The sequence below is a fragment of the Lissotriton helveticus genome, chromosome 5_1 (assembly GCF_964261635.1).
Source record: "Lissotriton helveticus chromosome 5_1, aLisHel1.1, whole genome shotgun sequence".
NCBI lineage: Eukaryota > Metazoa > Chordata > Amphibia > Caudata > Salamandridae > Lissotriton > Lissotriton helveticus.
Window position 1 is genome coordinate 449,441,766 of NC_136065.1, and position 14,077 is coordinate 449,455,842.

Sequence of the window (14,077 nt, forward strand, 5' to 3'; positions counted from 1 at the left end):
GTGTCTTTTTGTCCAAAATGTTTCCGGCAGTGGCTTGCGTGGAGCCAGCCCTTCCTGCCCTCGACCTTCACTGCTGTCCGTGTTGTTAGTAGTACGAGTCTTGGCTTCTTCCACCTGGGCTGGAGGGGACTGGTCCGGTCGAAGTTCCTCACGAGGACCCAGTCTCCGGGTCGGATGGCGTGTTCTTCCGGGTTGGTTTTGTCAGGGAAGGTGGCAGCAACCTGAGAACGACAAGATTGGAGTGCAGACATCAAGGAAGCCAGGTAGTCAGTCAGCATAGTACTGTCAACATCAGTTATTCTTTTAGGCCTTGGCGTACCCCACATATTTGGTGGTCTGCCAAAGACCACTTCATATGGAGATAAGCCAGTTCTGGAATGGGCTACCATACGCATGTAGAAGAGGGCAACCGGTAAGGCTACCATCCAGTCCACGCCTTTGTCAGTGCATATCTTGGCCAATTTTGTCTTCAAAGTTTGGTTGTGCCTTTCTACTAGACCTGCTGCCTGAGGATGTCTTACACAGTGAAACTTCCAAGTGTACCCTAACAGAAGAGACACTTGCTTCATGAGTTCAGGGGAAAAAGGTTGGCCGTTATCTAATTCTCCTGTGGGGAGTCTCATACATGAACCATCAACAAAGAGTGTCATTTCTGCCTTAGCAAGGGGAGTTTCTTGTAAATCTGGTCTTGGTTTGGTCACTAAATCAATTATGTCAATACAATTGTGAATTTCTTCAGTAGGAGAGGTCAGTGGCAACAGTGTTGCTGGGTTTAAAATGTTGCAGCGTCTAATCTCAATGTGTGGCTGAAAAAGTGTCATCTCATATCCGGTGAGTCTGGCTATTGTCAGATGCTGTGTTTGTGTTCTGTTTAACAGAAGTTCTACAGCGTGTGGGACCTGAACTATCAGATGATGTCCCAATACAATAGAATCGCTTTGTCTAATAGCTTGTGCAGTAGCTGCTACTGATTTTAGACATGCAGACAATGCTTGTGCTACTGGATCTAATGTGCTTGAAAAATAACCACATGGTTTATGTTTGTCTGCTTGAAGTTGGGTCAGAACTGATAGTGCTGTACCTGAGTTTTCTGTTATAAATAATGTAAAATCTTTGGTGTAATTAGGTGTTGCCAGCACTGGGGCTTGACACATAGCTTTTTTAAGAGACTGAAAGGCTTGCGTGTGTTCATCTGTCCAGGGTAATTGTGGAGTAGCGCCAGCTTCGAGTGTTGTCAGCTGCACTAACGGTTTGGAAATGAGTGCAAATTGTGGGATCCACTGTCTACAATATGAGGTGAGACCAACAAAAGCTCGAACTTGTTTCTGTGTTGTTGGTTGTGGTATTTGTTGTATGAGTTGGATGCGTTCCTGTGTAAGCTGCCTACCCTCCTTTGACAGCAAGTGCCCTAAGTATGCCACTTGCTGTAAACAAAATTGGAGCTTACCAGGGGAAACTTTATGGCCATTTGCAGCTAGGAATTCTAGTACTAGTAGTGATGCTTCAGCACATGCTGCGTCAGATCTGGCCGTAATGAGGATATCATCAACATATTGTAGTATGGCTGTATCCGTGGGCATTTGAACAGTATCTAGTTGTCTTTTTAATGCTTGGCTATATACGCTTGGACTCTCTGTGAAACCTTGAGGAGCTCTTGTGAATTGAAACTTCGTCCTTGTAAGGAGAAGCCAAAAAGGTATTGACTGTCTGGGTGAATAGGTATGCTAAAGAATGCGTTTTTCAAGTCAATGACTGAAAAATGCGTTGCTTCCGCATCTATGGCTGTGAGTAGGGTGGAGATGTCTGGAACCACAGGGTGTTGTGGAACGACACATTTATTGAGCTCTCTCAAATCCACCACTAGTCTGTAGACAGGTGGTGTTCCTGGTTCCACTTTTTTATGAACTGGTAAAACAGGGGAATTGCAAATGTTAGAAGTTGTTTCCTTAATCACACCTGACTGTATTAGGTCCTGAATAATTAACATTAATGCTTGTTCAGCCTGAGGTGGAATTTTGTATTGCCTTATGCGTGGTAGTTGGGCTCCCTCTTTCAGTTTAACCTTGTGAGGTGTTATTTCCATACATCCTACAGTGGTGGAATCAGTGGCCCACAGGGTGTGTGGCAAATCTTTCAAACGCTCATCTAATTCTCTACTTGTGTAGTGGCCCTTGAAATCTCGCAGACATAGTCTGACATCTGTAGGTGAGCAAACAATGACAGCTCCTAATTCTTTCAATGTTTTTATACCAAGCAAGTTTTCTGGACATGATTTTGTCAATATAAGATCTGTAGTTGTCATGAGGTGACCAACCTGCAAGGGAAGTGGCTTTGACGTGACGTTTGTCCCAAGAAACCCAGAGAAATACTTTTTGAACCCGAGAGAGGAGCCTCTGGGACCTCTTGATGGCTTATTGTTGTTTTACTGGCCCCAGTGTCTAGTAGAAACTTCCTATCCTCCCCAAGAAGTCAGACCTCTATAAATGGACCTGTCTGATCTACTGGAATGGGGATTAGGGGCAGTTTGTCATCTTCTCTCTCTGGGCAACATCATGAGAAATCTGGGTAATATTCAGTGTAGGCGCTGTCTATAATATTCATTATAGGCCATTTGTGTTGTCAGTGGAACTGAAGGTGTTGAACTGTCTAGGGAACCATTCTGTTTTGGCTGATATGGGCCTGGCTGGGTCTTAACAATAGCCAAATTGTGCTTTAAGACAGGGCAATCTTTAACGAAGTGTCCCATCTTTTTGCAATCATTACAAGTGCTTTTTATATTTGTCTGGCTACTTGGTGTCTGTTGACGCTGGGGTGCAGTTTGGGTTACTAATGCTTTCATCTTTGTGTCTTTCATGCGTTTCTTATCATTTTCTTCTTCATCCCTAATGCGATTCTGGTGATATTGTAGCATTTGTAACACCTGTGAAGGTGTATGTGCTTGCCAGGTACTTTCTACTTTTAGTACTCTGTCCTTAATGGCTGGCAAGGCGTTATCTACTAATTTGGAAACAAACAGATGCGGGTAAGCTTCACTTGTCGACATAAGGCCGCTATTTACCGCAAAACACTTTTCAAGTCTAGTGTAATAATCTCCTATGTCTTCACCATGTTTATGTTTGCAGGAGGAAATGGCATCCCAGTCCTCCTTTTTCACTGTTAGTAACTGTGGTAGCACCTTTAAAATAGTGCCAGGAAGTGCTTTTAGTCTGTCTCCTATACCTTGACATGCTACTCTAGTATTTTCGTCATTCTGAAGTTCAGTCCATCTAATGTGTTCACCTGCTACTTCCCAATCTTTTTCTCTTAGTTTGTCATATATACCTGATGGCAACAATAATTTCAGAATTGCTGTGATATCAGAAAGAGTATATGTTCCCATCATTAATACATCTCCTAATTCCTTAAAGAATCCAGCAGGATACTTTGAGTTGGAGGGAACCATCTCTTTCATCCTTAGTAACTCAAGTTTTGTCAAGGGTACATAAATGAAGACGCGTTGTAGCGCTCCATTTGTGTCAGCTCTGGGGTGGACCTCTCTCATGGGGAACTGGCGTGTTTAAGGAAGTCTATTAGTTGATCCACACGTATTATGGGGAGATCTATATCCAGTCACTTTCTGGTATTTCTGTCTAAAATCTATAAATGTGTTGAGAAAAACTGAACTATTGTGGAGGAACATGTTATCAGCGCAGTCAGACAGAAAATCTTCGAGTCTTGGATCATGTTTAAAATGAGTGTCATTGAGTGTGATGAGATGTTGTACCATGTAGAGACTTGCTAATCTTTGATGTGAGCGTGGTAATGCTAGAAAAAGCTGGGCTATGAGATCATTGTCATATATCTTATATTGAGAGACCCATAGGGTCGCAGTTCTGGCTATTTCCTCGTCCTCCGGTGTAAGCGGAGGTTCCTGGTCTAACCAGTAGTCTAATGCATTGGATGTATTTTCAAATAACTCATCTGGAGATGACCGTTCAGAGTGACCTTCGCGGAATGTAGGCGGGGGTGTTCGTGAATTAGGGGCGGAAGAACAAACAGGTAGGACTTTTTCAGTAGGTTCAGTAATTTCCTCCTCAAGTTTCTTATTCTTTTCATTTTTTTGCAAGTTTTGCAGAATACGGGTCACATTACGGGTGAACCTGTCTAGTGCATCATTTATAAGTTCTAGACTAGTGTGGTCGGATGCGGAATCTAATAAGTCAAAAAGTGAAACTGGTACATTTCTTTCCTCTGCTTGTATGTGTTTTATGAAACAGCAAAGGAGGAACCTATACATGTGCATTTTTACAGGGTGTGATCTTCTTGTAGTCATAGCGTTAATGGCTCGTGAGTTCTCTCCAGTACGAAGAAACTCAGAGGCCGCTTGAAGAAACGTGTCAATTGCTGGTAGATGTCTTATTTCTTCCCAGGAGTCATGAAGTATTTTACTTATTCGGCCCGCCTCCCCTGTGTTGCTCGGAGTCGGGTCATAGGGGCAGTTGGGAATTGTTTTACCTGGGTCTGGACCTACGGCACCCCCTTCTGGAGTGAGAGGTGGTGCGTTATGTTGTGAAAGGGGTGGCGGAGGCAGAGGGTGTTGAATGGCTGGAACTTCATAGGGTGGTGGAGTATCTAAGAGAAAATTAGTAAAAGTATCCTCTGGTAGTGGGGCTGTAGGCTGTGCTGATGCAATGTTAAGGTTTTCAGGTGCAGATGGCAATACAGGATAAAAACCAGTAGAAATGGCTGATTGTTCCCTTTTATTCCTTTCACTAACTACTTCTTTCCCTATTTCTTGTAACTGTTCTTTCTTGGCCTGCTCTGACATTCTCTTACCCTTTTCAACTTTATGCAATTCCTTCTGTTGCCTCCTATGGGCTTCTTTTCTCCATAATTCTACTGAATCACTCTGTGACTGGCGGACTCTCTTTTTCTTCCATAACTGTTCCCCTAATTTCATAATACACTCCGTATCAAAACTACCATTTTCAGGCCATCTATATCTGAGTTCTAGGTCTTTAGTATATTCTACCCATAGATCATAATAAATAAGGGCACCGACACCATGTTTTGCATACATGAAGTGTCCTGGAGTATCCCGAGGAGGAAGGGGAATTTCCTTCTCAAAAATACTCCTTTTGGTTGCCATCTTACGTATTTTCGAGAAAATAGGCATGATGGCAAGACTTTCAAAGATTTTAGAAGTGAGAAAAACACAAACAGAACAAATATCTTTACCGTACCCACGAAAGAGGTGAGTCCGTCTTTTATACTAGTTTAGTAGTCCTCACAAAATAAGTGAGAAACCCACAAAAAACATGTATCTTTACCGTGCCCACAAGGTAGTGAGTCCGTCTTTTATACTAGTTTTAGTAGTCCTCACCAAAGATAGGTGAGAAAACAACAAAACGCGTATCTTTACCGCCCCCACAAAAGCTGTGGGTTCGTTTATATACTTTTCAGCAGTACTCACCGAAAAATAACTGGAAGGCCTCTTGAAGATTTTGGGAAAACGCGGCGCGCAGTTTCAAGGTGGGATTTGTAGAACCTCGGACTCGTCTGCTTCGCAGGTTGGGCTTTGGTTCAGGACGTTCCGCTATTTCCTCACCGCCTCGTGTGGATGCTGGGCCGCAGTCGGTCCCCCTCTTCGCCTTGAGGGAGTTAGCGGGAATTCCCCGCGTTGTGCACTTTTGAAGTCCGTCAACGGTCAGGAGGGGACAGTACCGGGTCCAATATCACCGGCGCGTGGGGGAAAGGGAATGTCCCTGTTCCGGGCACCAAATAATGTGGTAAATTAAATTTACTTATTACCTCATTTCTGAATTTCTATGCTTAATAAATCATAATTTCTTGTCAATGCAAAGCGAGGAGTCCGTGGTGCTCAAATGAAGGAGGAGAAGACCAATAACTCGAGTTAAGGAGAGCGCTTCCAGCACCAAGCGGGCACAGGAGCAATCTCTCAAGTCCCTCTCTTGAAGTGGGGTGTCTTTATTTTCAACAGCAGAATATTTATACAGTCTTGGTCACGAGGCAAAATAGAGGAACAAACAGGTCGTGGCAGATAGAGGAACAAAGATCAGCAAGAGGAGCAGAGTGTGAAGAAATGGGGGCGTGTCTTAGGCTTCGTGAGGGGACTTGCGATGTGAAATAGTCTGACAGTTGGAAGGGGGAGGCTTCCTCATTTGGGGGTTTGTGCTCGTGCTTCATGTCAGAAACATGAACCATCTCTGCGGGGGAGCAGGAACTCATGTACTGGTTTCCCGGACTTGGCAGAAACCACAGAGACAGATGGTAAAAATGAGGAAGGCCAGGTGCAGGGGTGTCGTGCTCGTGCTCGGGGTCTTGGGACACCAAAGGGTGAATTAAAAACAAAATGGTGCCGGCTTTTAATGTGGGCAATTATTAATCGCGCAAAGGGGCATAATTAGATCGCGCAGAGGGCAGCGAAGGGGCATAATTATAGATTTTATTTCCACACCATGGAGGCCCACACCAGCACCTGTGGAGACCATTGGCCAGAGTGAGGTTGACGAGACATGGACCGACAGGGGGCATCGTGAAGTAACCCCCTCATGCCCTCAGATAAGTGAAAACTCCAGAACGACCTGGGAGGAGATGCAGCCCCCCTCATGTGACTGTGCAGGTGCTTCCCTGGAGGCACCGGAGAGGAAAAGCAAGCTGAGGCCCATGTAGAGACCAGCACCCCAGTGGAAGAAGTCAATGCAGTGCTGACCACTGGGGCGCAAGACTGCAGAAGGGACACGGCGGAAAAAAACACCCCGCGCCTCCAAGTCAAGTAAAAGACCCTTGCGACTTGAAGGAGGACACAGGCCACCCCCACACCCCCTTTTCGTTTTATTTACCCCACAAGACAATAAGGAATTTTCAGGCTCAGTCAACACTTTCCACCCTCCATTGGGACTTGCCTGGACCCCAGGGGTGCAGGAACATGCCGAAAGCCGGTGCAGTGACCAACAGCCCGCGAAGCACTGAACACTGAGATGCGGAACGGCTGTGATTGCTCACCACTTGGTGCCCAAACCGTAATGGAAACAAGGTAGCAGGGACACCCAGAGATAAGACGACACTGGAAAGTGGTGCAGAAGTCGAAGTGCACTGCTGGGGGGTCAGGTGGATGAGCCAGACTCAGGGGGTGCAGCAGACAGCTGGAGGCCACCAATGGGAAGGTCATAAAAGATGGTGAGGGGCAGAGGAACCCAGAGCAGTGACCTCCATAGAGCGAGGTGGGAGTGTCAGCCACCAGAAGGGACACCAGGAATCGTGATGGGTAAACTGAAGATCAGGGCACAGGGATCACAGCAGGGGACACCGGTCATGCAGATAGACCTGTCAGAAGCAGATAAGACCCTGGACCCACTCCCCTGGATGCTGTGACTCACACTGAATAAAATACTGAAGGCCATAGAGGACACAAAGGCCACCCTCCAGAGAGAGGGAAATCAAACGGTATAGTTTGAGCAGGGCCTGCTTCACGCTGACCAACATAAACTGGCTGACAGAGTCAAAGACACTGAGAGGGCAATAGCCCACTTGCAGATGACATAACGAGCAATGAAAACACAGCTAACCCACCTGACAGACTGAGTTTGCAATCTAGAACACCGAACAGAGGATGTGGAAGGGCGCAATTGGTGCAATAATGTGTGTGTAGTGCGCCTCCCTGAGGGCTCGGAGGGATCTGACATTGTGGCTTTTCTGGAGACATGGATGTGCACAGAGGTAACCTGACCCAGCTAACACCATTTTTTGCTCTTGAGAGAGTACATAGGGCCCGGCTGGCCAGGAATTGCCAGATTGAAGCACTACAAAGATAGAGACTCATTGCCCTGGCAGGCAAGAGAGGAAGTCCCGTTCAGGGCTTGGAATGTAAAGGTATCCATGTTTCCTTACTTTACTGCAGCAGTTCAGGCCAAGCGTGCCTCCTTCCTGGAAGTGAAGAGGGCGCTGCTCGAGGAGGGGCTCCGTTACTCACTCATCTTCCCCACCAGACAGAGGGTTATGATGGACGGCAGCTCCCATTTTTGCTAATACCCAGACGAGGCCTGGTCCTTGTTGGAGGCCCTACGGGAGTGGGCATATAGTACTGGAATTGTGGTGAAGCATGCCACTTTCAAACAATACTGTTTGGGTGATCAGCTGTTGCTGGGATGCCATGGAGTCGGGGAATCGAGACTTATGTTTTATGTTGTAGCATGCTGTCTTGGGGGGCCTATGCACTGCTTGGGAGGGGGTATTTAGGAGGGGACTGAGGCTGTTGTGAAATGAAGTGAAAATAAAACTTCAAAAGCGCGACAATTACCAGGGGGTATCTAGGCGCTAAGCCAACACAGACAAGCTAGAAAAAGATCTCGAAGATGCCAACATTATGTGCTAAAAAGCAAAGTTTTTAGATTCTTCCCGAATTCCAATAGATCTGCCTTAAGTTTTAGTTCTGTTGGGAGTGAGTTCCACAGCCTCGATGTGCAAGAAATAAATCCTCTCCCACCCCAGTTAGCTTTCTTAAATCTGGAGAGTACAAGATTTTCACTGGTGGAGGAGCGCAGGGAGCATGCTCAGATATAGCGGTGGAAACGGTGTATCAGATAGTCAGGGCCAACACCTTGTTGTGCCCTAAAGGCAATGCAGAGTGCCTTAAACTGAATGCGTTTACCTACGGGGAGCCAGTGTAATTGGATCAGTGCTTGAGATGTACAGTTATATTTCGGAATGCCTAGCAGTAACCGTGCTGCAGCATTCTGTAGCATTTGTAACTCATCTAAAAAACACTTTTGAATATTAATAAAAAGTGCGTTACAATAAACTACTTTGGAAGAGATAGGAGTTATAACAACCATCTTCTACAGGCTCAGTGGAATGAAAGGCAGCACTTTCCTTAGAGTTTTCAAAATAAAAAAAAACACAAGGAAGTGATGTGATTTATTTGTCCTTCAAAATATAACCTAATGTCAATAATTACTCCAAGGATTTTTGCTTTACCACTTGGGGTAGGCAGAATCCCCAGTTCCTGGGGGCACCAGTTATTCAACCAGAAAAAGGGATTGTTACCAAATAACATGACCTCAAGCTTTGAAGAGTTTAATTTCAAGCAGTTGGGGCTATTCCACTTCCTGATGTGAAGTATACAGTCGTGAAACTGGGCTGCTGTGGCTCCGGGGTTATCAGTGACAGATACAACAATCTACGTGTCGACCGCATACGAAACCAGAGAGAAGCCAAATGATCTGATTAAAGCTGCAAGTGAGGTAACATAGAGATTGAATTGAGTGGGGCTCAAGAATGAGCCCTGAGGGACCCCACAGGCCAATGAGAAGGCCGGTGAGGTAAAGTCAGAGAGAGAGACCGCCTGGATGCGGTCAGCCAGAAAAGAGGTGATAAACTTAAGTGCATTGTCTTTGATCCCAATTGATTCAAGACAATCAATTAAAAGAGCATGGCTAACCATATCAAACGTAGAAGAAAGATCCAAGAGGATCAGGGCTGCATTTCCCCTACTATCTATCGTCTGCCTGATTTCTTTCGTAACTGTGATCAATGCCCGCTCAGTACTATAGTGACTGCGAAATCTGAACTGTGTAGACTCAAGACTCTTGGTTTTGTCTAGAAAGGTGGTCAGTTCCTTGATAGTTAGTGATACGTCCATCCATTGATGGTAATTACCAGCAGCTGTGTCCAAATCAGGGCAGACCAATGGAGTGGATTGAATAAGGGATGCACTAAACTCACCAGCATCAATAGTGCTCCACAGGCGTTGAGTAGTACTTCCAATTTGTGGGCAGGGTTTTTCTGCCTCGGATAACCCGTTTATCTCAAACATGATCGCCTTATGGCCAGACCATGTCAAGGGGAGAGAGGATATCTAGTTGAGCTGTAGATTGTCTGTAAAAATGCCATCAAGAAGATGACCAGCTTTGTGTGAAGAGCCCTGGACCATTTGTGTTAGACCTGCACCAGCCATATGATCCAGTAAATTCATAGAATCTGGATCAAGCGAGTTTTCCATATGGAAATTAAAATCACCTAACATAGTAAAATCTATAGCGTCAACTTTTAGTTCTATAAGACTACCAATTAATTGGGTAAAAGCTGTTCTAGATCCGGGCAGTCGATACATGAGAAGTCCATTAAAAGAATAATGACTGTTAAGTTAAGTTTTAAAATGTATGGATTCACAGAGTGGCACATTAGGAAGAATGTTAAAAATAGTTTTAAAATGATTGTCTGTAAAAATGCCATCAAGAAGATGACCAGCTTTGTGTGAAGAGCCCTGGACCATTTGTGTTAGACCTGCACCAGCCATATGATCCAGTAAATTCAAAGAATCTGGATCAAGCGAGTTTTCCATATGGAAATTAAAATCACCTAGCACAGTAAAATCTATAGCGTCAACTTTTAGTTCTATAAGACTACCAATGAATTGGGTAAAAGCTGTTCTAGATCCGGGCAGTCAATACATGAGAAGTCCATTAAAAGAATAATGACTGTTAAGTTAAGTTTTAAAATGTAAGGATTCACAGAGTGGCACATTAGGAAGAATGTTAAAAATAGTTTTAAAATGATCTCTAAATATGATTGCAAGGCCTACGCCCATTGTTAGTGGACGGTCATGTCTAAATATCCTGAAACCTCTGGGTAATGCTTATAGTAGATCTGGGTCAGATGTTAAATCTGCCCAGGTTTCAGTGATAAAGGCCAGGTCAATATTCGGGCTCTCCTTAAAGACCGCAAAATCTAGTGCATACTTAATATGCGATCTGGCATTAATAAGTGTACAGCTACATCTAGTTTTGGATTGTTTTGTGGGTACTTCTAGTAATTTAGTAGCAATGAAAGATTTACAGTAAAAAATAGTGAGAGAGAAATCACAAGCCGGGCACTTTGAGCCATCATTGCAGCAGAGAGGGTCTAACTAAGGACCCATAGAGAGCTTACATGAGGAGTTGATTATTAACAGGGTATCCCATGAGTAGATAACAGGAAGCTTAGTTTCTAAAGCCAAACTAGCAGGGGGGCTGGTGCTGAGCGCAGTCCGAACGCGGACGGGTGCACCTGGCCTGCCTTTGGTGTAACTATGGCGTGCCCGCTGCGCGCGTCCGCTACACGCCCGGACTCGCACCCACTTTTGAAGCCGCCAAATACTGGAAGTAGAAAAAAGCTGGACAGTCACCCACACAAATGGCGGCCAGAAAAACACCAAAGAGAACAGAAAGAGGAACTCTCTCCGGGAAAACAGGAGAACCCTTGGCAGACCAGAGAGTCAGGCAGAAATGCTGAAGGGTAAGATGCTCTCTGGCTGTGTTGGGAGTGAAGTGTCAGGAATAGTAATGAAATCAGCCCCCAGGTGAAAAAATGTAATGTTAGAACGTACACAGGAGTAATATTTACTTTAACATGTAAGCGTGTCTTACTAGTGTCTGTGTCCGCACGGCCTTGATTGCACTGCTTGTTTTTTTATTTTTAGATTTTATCTAGCACGGACATGAGCGCTTTACAAATAATCAAGAACAAATGAGAGTGAAACAAGTAGGAAATAACAACATCATGATCTTGAGAGATACAAAACGTCACAACTCCTAGCTGGTGGTGAAGGACTAATGTATAGCAAAGCTGATAAGGCTATATACTAGAGCATAGATAGGAGGTAAGAAAAATATGGGTGGGGAATACAACCAAATGTTTGGGCATGATACAGACTGTTGCAACACCAAGCTGGGGGAGGAAGACCCGTACAGAGCCAGGCTGATAATTCAATATACAAGGGTGTAGATAGGAGGTAAAAAAACAACTGTGAAAAGGAAGCATCATAACATGGGCCTAAGGGCAGAGTTGGTGAATTTCTGGCTCAGAAAAGTATTCATCAGTAGTACTTCCATTTCTTTTTTTAAAGAAGTTATTGAGGGATTCAGTCTGGTTTCAGAATGCAAGAAGTTCCAAATTCCTCTGCACCCACCATGACCACCACACATAATGCTTACAAAGTGATGACATGGAACATATGTGGAATGGGGGTCAGAGACCAAGAGCCATAAGATCCTAATGTATCTCAAGCAACGAAGGGTACACATTGCCATGACCCAGGAGACACATTTCATGGGGTCGGAGGTGGAGCACCTTCGGCGTTGCTATCGGGGACAGGTACACACCAGGGCATTCTCAGCCTTCACGCTGATTTGGGTGAGGGCAGGAGTCCCCTTTGAGGTTATGATGGTTGACATAGACAGGGAGAGCAGATGGTGGAGGGTCAACTGTGTGGCCGTCAGGTAGTACTGGATAGCATATGACTCATATTAACCTCTAGATGCAAGCAAACTTTTCGCAGCTCAATGCTAGTAAGAACAAGATCATCTTATTTGGCAAGGCTCGTGATAACTGGTCCAATGACTGGTGGCCCCAAAGTCTTGGCCCCTGTCCTTCTCCTAAACCCAAGGTACACAACCTTGGATTAAAAATCAATGACAAACTATCTATGAAAGACCAGGTAAACCAAATAGTGAGCACCTGTTATGGCTAATGAAGAGCCTATGCAATATCTTCCAATGGATCCCATTAGAGTTAAGAAAACCGCTTGTCCAAGTGTTAATCATCAGTTGTCTTAACTATGGAAATGCTCTGATGGCCTCAATTAATGAAGAGCTTGTCACCAGACTTCAAGTCTTACAGAACATAGCTGCCAGGCTGGTACTAAACCTTCCACCTCGATCCCCGTCAGCGCCCAGTCTGAAAACTCTCCCCTGGCTTCCAATTAGGAAACTGAGCTGTATTAAGATCAGCTGTCTGGTACACAAGACCTTGTTTGGAAATGGGCCGAGCTACCTGGCCAAAAAACTAAGCTGGTATCTTCCTCACAGAAACCTTAGGTCTGGAACTAAACATCTTCTCACTCCACTCAGGATTTCGTACTGCCAGGCATGGTGGCTGACCATTTTCCCATCGGTCCCCCTGCTTCTGCAACAAACTCCCATTGCAGCTTCGCACAATTTCGGATCATAAACAGTTACGAAAAAAGCTTAAAACTTTGCTGTTCTGACTGCCCACTCTCCCCCCTATTTTCAGCTGTCCTATCTTCACCTTCACCAGCATCCACTACAGCGCTCTGAGATCCCTCTGGGTGAAATGTGCGCTCAATAAAACCCTATGATTATTTATGCCCTGAACCAGGAACACATGCCTTTTGTGAGCTCCCTCTCGGCACTACTGAGCAGATGGATGGGGTGAACACTGCTCCTCAGAGGTGACTTTAATTGGTGCACAGACATAATATCGACTCCAAAATATCGTCTGGACAGAATATCGAGTTTTAAATATCGTTTGGAGAAAATATCGACTAGACAGAATATCGACAGCCAAAATATCGTTTTTAAGGTAAGTGAAGTAATATCGACTGTAAATAATATAGACAGTGAAAATATCCAAGTATATAATCTAGATAGTAAAAAATATAGTTTTTTAAATAATATTTAATTATTTATAGTGTGTTTATGTTATAATATGTGTGAAAAGTGTCAAATTTTTTTTTTTTTTTTTTTTATTAATTATTTTTTTAATTATTGTGTAATTTAATTCTGTAGCGGGTTGTGGGTTTATAGGGGAATAGGGTGGGAAGTAATTTATTTATAATTAATTAAATATGTAAATTTATTAATTGGTAGTAATAATTAATTAATTGGTAATTAAATAATATATGTTAATTATTTAAAATTTAATTGGTAATTAATTTTATTTAATTGATTAATTGCTAATTATGTCAATTAAAATAATTTATTTTCTCTAGCGGGTTGTGGGTTTATAGGGGAATAGGGTGGGAAGTAATTTAATTATAATTAATTAAATATGTAAATTTATTAATTGGTAGTAATAATTAATTAATTGGTAATTAAAAAATATATGTTAATTATTTAAAATTTAATTGGTAATTAATTTTATTTAATTGATTAATTGCTAATTATGTCAATTAAAATAATTTATTTTCTCTAGCGGGTTGTGGGTTTATAGGGGAATAGGGTGGGAAGTAATTTAATTATAATTTATTAAATATGTTAATTTAATAATTGGTAGTAATATTTAATTAATTGTTAATTAA